The following is a 7,535-nucleotide window of genomic DNA, read 5'->3' as shown; positions in this document are numbered from 1 at the left end:
ACACTCATTGACATTAATCATGAAAGATTGGAAAAACAAATTAACAAATGGGTGGTATCGATTGTCATAATAAGTGAAGATACAATCCAAAGTTTACAACTTTTCTCTGTTTAAAAAAAAAAGAAAAAAAAGATTTGTTGTCAAATTTCCCCCCATTTCTTATTTGGTCACCTACCATTAATGATTCTTTCTCAAAAGTATTATATGCAATATAATGTGCCCATTGCTTCACATTGGTGACCATCCAAAGCCATGTTCTCCAACCTTTGTATTATACATTCTTGAATGTTCAAAGCTACACGCACGAATTCCACTGTGTTCTAATTAACTACACTAGAATATGCCTCTATGATTTGTGCAGTAAGGGTTTTCTTTTTTTCTCTTTTTTTTTTTCACTCTCTCTCTCTCTCTCTCTCTCTCTCTTTTGTTTGTGCGTGGAGGAGGAAGGAAGAGGGATGAAACAACAACTACTTGAATTGGGTGTCAGATCTTATGTGTTTCCTTCAACACTAGTGAAAAATGATATGTTGGGATATGATTTAAAAATAAGAAGCACAAAAAATATTCTTGCAGACAGTAACAGTACCGAATATAAGTTTCAAACGAGCCTACCACAATAACAAGAACAAGCATAAATGCAATGGCTGCTGTCACACAAGCACTTGTAAAATGATAATGTCTGGGAAAAATGTTCCGGGAAACATGGGAGAATACAATAGGATGATTGTAAAGCCCAATGGAGCAGCTCTTTGTCGGTCTAGTGTTTAGCCTGTTTGGCTGGACAAGTCTTTTCGACCAATGGCCACAAGAAAAACAAGAAAAGTAGAAAAAAGAAAACCATACTATTTATATACTTCGTTTATACAAAATTTCATGGCCTTCGCTTTTTCTATTCCATTTTAAATGCAGACCAGTTAGAAAAGAAAAAGATCACATCTATTGCTTTTTAACAAAACATTGACACATCTATTGCTTTTCAAACTAGTCTAGTCTGCATACTTGCCACTACGCGGCACTTTCTATACAAGTAAGCACCACAGGACGGCGTCTTGTCTTCTGTTTCTCTCCCTAGAAAATCCTCTGATGCGGTGACTTCTTCGCATAGGTTTGACTAAAAAAGTTTTTTTTTGTTTTGTTTTTATAATTATTCTTATATACATGATTAAGAAAATTTATTAATTTGTGAGCTGTGACCGACTTAAGCCTGACAAGTTCGATTCAAATTTTCAGTTTTTAAGAAGGTTAGGAAATGTCGAAAGTTAAATTAAAAACATAATTCCAAATAATATAAAAATTATCTAGGTATATAAGCTTAACACCTTATTTGGATGGATGAAAAGTGAGAAAAGAATGGAAAGAATAAAAATATTAATTCATTTCCTTCTCTCTTTTTTTCCTTTCCTTCCCTACCATTGATTTCTCCTTTTTCTTTGCCTTTCATTCTATTGATTAATATCTCTCCATTCCCTCAATTCAAACATGTTGAATGAAAAAACTCATAATCTATTCTACATTATATATTCAAGAGGTGTTAACATTTGCTCAACCATTATCCATAAACAAACTTTTGTAAGCTTTGAAAGTCAATTTCGTGGGGCCACTGCCTGGTCTGATGCGGACTAAGAGTACTAATCTTAGGATTTTATGTCATGCAATTACAAGTGATGATCCGAGTGAGGAAGAAGAGTATTTCATTTTATTGTCTGATATTTTTGTCAAAATTGTAATAACTTCAGAATGCATATTTGTAAATCCTGTATGTATAGCAATAAATCTTAAAGATTAAGTAAGTAAAAGGCCTGATGCTATTTCTCATATCATATGCCGATTATCATAATTGACTTATTCTCTTTGTATCAAGGATCAAATCTTACTGACCATGAGTTGAGGAACATTTATTTTCTAGGGAGAAGTCACCGCATCAGAGGATTTTCTAGGGAGAGAAACAGAAGACAAGACGCCGTCCTATGGTGCTTACTTGTATAGAAAGTGCCGTGTAGTGGCAAGTACAGACTAGACTAGTTTGAAAAGCAATAGATGTGTCAATGTTTTGTTAAAAAGCAATAGATGTGATCTTCTTCTTTTCTAACTGGTCTGCATCTAAAATGGAATAGAAAAAGCGAAGGCCATGAAATTGAGTACTTTTTTGTGTCTATGGTTGGAACTTCAGGGTAGAGGTTGGTCTGGGCAACGTGTGGGCCATTCTTCACATATATCTACAAAAAGTACTTATTTTTATATAAAGTGGCAATGTTAACAAAACATCTAGACCAACAGAGAAATGCACCGGCGACGGTTTACTGCTGAAATGGAATGCTGAAAAAAAAAGAATTATGGCTGAACAGAAGAGCAGCAAGAACTTGCATAAGAGAGACCTATGTGACGATTGTGCAGAGAAACCAAGGTTGCATAAGAAAATATGAACCTTGGCTCTGGTACCATGAAAAAAGAAAGCAGAAGGTGACAGAGAAAGTGAGTAAATCTCTTGCTATATATGATTTGAAAGAGTTTTAGTTTTATTTATAATGTTTGCACGGTTGATACAGAAATGGTAACAAGATACAACGTGATGAGGCAGCTATACATATGGTAAAGAGTTTGCAACATTTGAAAACCTTCCCTTGCTGGGATGAATTTCACACGGCAATTCCTGATTGCCAATCTTCATTTCTTCTCTTATTTCTCCACACGGTAATCTTTGATTGCCTCTTTCCTTTTGACATCTCTTTCCTTAACACTAACAAGTGACGCTCTCCAAAGAAAAACACACGAACACCCACGGCAAACGCTTGTTCCTTCCGCTGTAATTAGAGCACGAAACCAAACGGACCAAACCTCTGTTCTGGGTGCTTCTTCTTCCCCACTCAAAGCGACCCGAGATAACTCATGCATACTCCCGCTGTAATTAGAACTGCCACAGTTGTGATGAATAGGGAAACAACCCGAAGACAATTTAGACAGATCCCACTCGTTTCCAGGTAAAGAGCAAAGATCCGCCAATACAACGTGAGAAGCAAACCGATGGCCATCAGGAAAAAGACTTCCACCGAACCTTAGTGCTCCATTTTTTTCCTCGTGGAAAAAGAAATATATTCTCAGCAGGGATCTACCAACGACCCTTAGTGCTCCTTTACAGCCTTTTCATATGTTACTGTTGGGGCGTCTCCCAACTCTATAAATACGCAGCTTCTCTTATGCGTTTCTCACACTGCTTCATTCACAACATGAGAGTTTAGTGCATTCGGAGAATAGCTAGCTAGCTTCATGGCTTCCAAGCTCTTAGTTGTTGCCATTGCCCGGAGGCTGAGGAACATCGTGTCGTTCCCATCGACCTTCCGTGACGTCGAATCTGGCGAGGTCTCAGAGAATTCAAACTCCTTACATCCCTCAACTGCCGTGTCGCCCGTCGCTTCTACGTCTACCCCCCTCCGTGATTCTTCCTCCTCTCTACCATTGCCCGGTCCTTCTTCATCACATAACGATGGGCTGCAATCGCAGGCTTTAATTGATTGGGGTGCCGTAGGTTCGACTCTCATTGCTATTCAGTGCAGTTGGATTGTGGGGCTTGTATCAGTGTGCTTGGTAAAGGCGCTGCCTTCTGCTTGGCTTGGCCTTCCTTTGGAAGCAGTCTTTTTCCTGATGGCCATCGGTTTGCTTCTCACGTTGTATTGGAGGATCTTTGCTCTTTACCTGGAAACGAGTGAGATCTGTCTAAATTGTCTTCGGGTTGTTTCCCTATTCATCACAACTGTGGCAGTTCTAATTACAGCGGGAGTATGCATGAGTTATCTCGCGTCGCTTTGAGTGGGGAAGAAGAAGCACCCAGAACAGAGGTTTGGTCCGTTTGGTTTCGTGCTCTAATTACAGCAGAAGGAACAAGCGTTTGCCGTGGGTGTTCGTGTGTTTTTCTTTGGAGAGCGTCACTTTTAGTGTTAAGGAAAGAGATGTCAAAAGGAAAGAGGCAATGAAAGATTACCGTGTGGAGAAATAAAGGAAGAAATGAAGATTGGCAATCAGGAATTGCCGTGTGAAGATTCATCCCAGCAAGAGAAGGTTTTCAAATGTTGCAACTCTTTACCGTATGTATAGCTGCCTCATCACGTTGTATCTTGTAACTATTTTTGTATCAACCGTATAAACATTATAAATAAAACGAAAACTCTTTCAAATCATATATAGAAAGAGATTTACTCACTTGCCTGTGTCACCTTCTGCTTTCTTTTTTCATGGTACCAGAGCCAAGGTTCATATTTTCTTATGCAACCTTGGTTTCTCTGCACAATCGTCACATAGGTCTCTCTTATGCAAGTTCCTGCTGCTCCTCTGTTCAGCCATAGTTCTTTTTTTTTTCAGCATTCCATTTCAGCAGCAAACCGTCGCCGGTGCATTTATCTGTTGGTCCTTATACCGCCGTCCTAGACATCCCCTGCTCGTTGTGGTTCCAAAGAACCCATCCTTGCCCAAAACCATCGCCTGAGCTGGCTGGAATCCTCTGTTTTTCGTCCGCTTGCTGTGTCTTCTACTGCAACGTATGAAACAGGGCATCCACCTTGCTGTGTCTTCTTCTGCAATGTGTGAAACAGGGGATTCTGCCCTTCCCTCTTCCCTTCAAGAGCCCGGTGCTACTTGCGAGGGGCGACGTCTGAGGAGTGGCAACTCTTTACGCAGCATGATGATTCTCAAAGCATTGTCAAAATCAAGTTGTTGGGCTTAACATGAAGCCAATCTGAGTTTTCTTTAGAATATTTTGTTGTGCCTTTGTGCAGTCCAATCGGCCCATTCGAATTGATATAAATGTCATATACCTTTTTTTTTAATTATTTTCTAAAGTTTTTAAACAGAGAAAGAGAGAGAAAGGACTTGAAATCAGGCAACTACTTCTGTAATAACCGAATAGTTTTTTCTTTTTTTATTTGATGCTGTTAAAAACTGTAGTAAAGGGTGTATTTGAGATGCCCAATTGCTTGACAAGTTTCCTTTTTTGAGATAGTTTTTAATAAAACAAAATGGAAAAAAAATCCAGCCATAGCCATAGAGATAATCGGTCAAATATCATTTAATTTTTTAATAATGTTCCTTATGTTATCAATTCATAATCAACAGTTGTGGAATCGGAGTCGATTCAATTGTACAATACTGGCAGTCCTCACGAGATGATTCATTCATCATGTTTGTAATTGTATAGATGGAGAGGAAAAAAGCTTAATTATTGAGTAAAGTTCACCCAGCCGAATCTCGATTGTGCTTGAGGAACATATAAGTGTTTCCATGAAACTTTTAATTATAATGGTTTTAGTTAAATGAGATGCAAATTCTTTCTAGTTCTCAACAATGTGAACAAAGGGAGATACTCTTCTTCAAGTCACAGAAGAAGCTACACTGGGATTTGAACTCTTTACAAGCAGTGGCAGATCACTGCCTAATTTTCTATATCTTTTAATGAAGGTTTAATTTATTTTCTTAATTTAAATAATGTTTAAGATGTATTAAATTTTAACATAAATTTCAAATTTTGTTTGAACTTAACTTCAAATTTTTCATTTTTTAAATTTATGATCTTTTAAAATTTTCAATTTAGATGCTTTCGTTTGCCTTCCATTTTTCAATTTTAGTTTTTTTGCTTAAAGTTTTCATGCTTATGGTGGCAATTTTCGTGGAATCAGGCTTCTTTTATGAGTTTCTATTTTTTCAATTTAAGTTTAAATTTCAAAGATTTTGAGCTAGCTAAATTTTAGTTTGGTTTTAACATGCATTTTAAATTTGAAACCCTTTTACATGTTGGAGTTCTATATTTTTACCTTAAATTTTAATACCAAAATATTCTTTAACTCTTAGGTTTGAGTTCAGTTTTAAATTTTTGTTGTGCATTTTAAATTTTAAGTTCTTCTTGTGTATTGGAATTTTATCCTCTTTCATTCAACTTTTTATGTATGGATTTTATGTTTGAAATTTATATTTCTGTTCCTGAATTACAATATTGGGTTTTTATGTGTAACCCTCTACTTCAATTTTTATCTTATCCCACAACATATTTTGAGTTTTCGCATCCTTGTTTTGTCTTTAATTATTTTCATCCCTTTTATTTTCAACTTTTGTTTCATTATCTTCATAACAAAAAATTTGTGTTATCTGTTTTTTTTTTTGTAAATTTCAGGTTTATTTGCATCTCAAATTTGGCATGTTTTGTATAAATTTTATAAATTAAATTTTCAAATTGAAGATACGAACATTACTTTGAAATGTTAATTTTTTAGGAGCGAGAAATTTTTGCCATTATCAGCAATTGGAACTTTTCTCTGCATCATGAACAGCAAGCCACCTATGCTGAATAGCATTTTTGCCATTATCAGCCCAACAAAAGAGGACCTGCAGACTCAATCTGAAGGGTTTGAGTGATGTTCTTACAACTAACATAGGAGAATGGAGGATAGCAAACAAAACTAGCAACTATATAACTCAAGAGGAGTTTTTGAAGTGCACATGTGCTAAGAAACTAGGCCACACTTGACTGTTGTGATGAATAGGGAAATGTTAACAACCAAGTTGTGATGAATAGGGAAATGTTAACAACCAAATTTTTCATTATAATTCAATAAAGTGGAAAGGACGATCCTTCGTTGATTTGAACCAAGTTGTATTTTTTCTTTTTTCTTTTTTCATTGCGTCATACTTGCTGCGAACACGTCACTGATCAGCCATGGTTTCTCGCTTGTTAATTAGGTTCACACAAACATCGAGACTTGATTTGCAGACTTTCCCAACTCTGTAGCCCGTCGCTAATTAGTTTAGTCAACTCCTTTGGAAGGGCTCGGCAGTCAGAAAAGAAGGAAAAAGCCCACTCGCTGTTTACCGAAGTCTTCTCTTCGGTCTTTACTCTTCCGTCTTTCCTACTGCTCTCTCTTCCGTCGACCATGGTGACCAGACAACCAGACCTGAGACCACCCTTCGCCTTCAGCCTTCCGTCTTTCCAACTGCTCTCTCTCTTCCCGTCTTCCGTCGACCAGATGAGCACCCTTCTGGCACGGCAGCACCACTATCCGGCCACCGGCATCATTTGCGATTCTCATCAATCTTCTTCCTCTAGGGTTTGGGTTGTGATCTTTTGCTATTTGAAAGAAGAGGTTCTGTTAAGGTGCTTTGGAGCACCACCATCCCGGCCAATTCCCATCTATCTTTTCTTAATTGTAGTGATGAATGGTGAATAATTTAAATTGTGTGAGTGTTGCTGTTTGACGTTGTTACTTGAGTTCCTTCTTGAGTCAGCAAGATATCTCACTCTATGGTAATTTTGTTTTACTTTTTTTTGAGACAGGAATCTGATTTAGGTCTGTAGTAGGTGAATCAGCAGTGAGCCTCAACTGGGATTGATCTACAGCTTTTTGAGTAGTTGTGTTGACAAAATTTGTTGAGACTACCAGTAACTTTGATGTATAACTGTTAGGACAAAAGTGTACTAATATCTTAGATTATTCTATTATGGTAAAATCCATACATAAATAGTTGAACGCAAGAGGATAAAATTCCAATACACAAGA

The sequence above is a fragment of the Nymphaea colorata genome, chromosome 8, assembly GCF_008831285.2.
Source record: "Nymphaea colorata isolate Beijing-Zhang1983 chromosome 8, ASM883128v2, whole genome shotgun sequence".
Taxonomy (NCBI): domain Eukaryota; kingdom Viridiplantae; phylum Streptophyta; class Magnoliopsida; order Nymphaeales; family Nymphaeaceae; genus Nymphaea; species Nymphaea colorata.
This window is presented reverse-complemented; position numbering follows the sequence as displayed.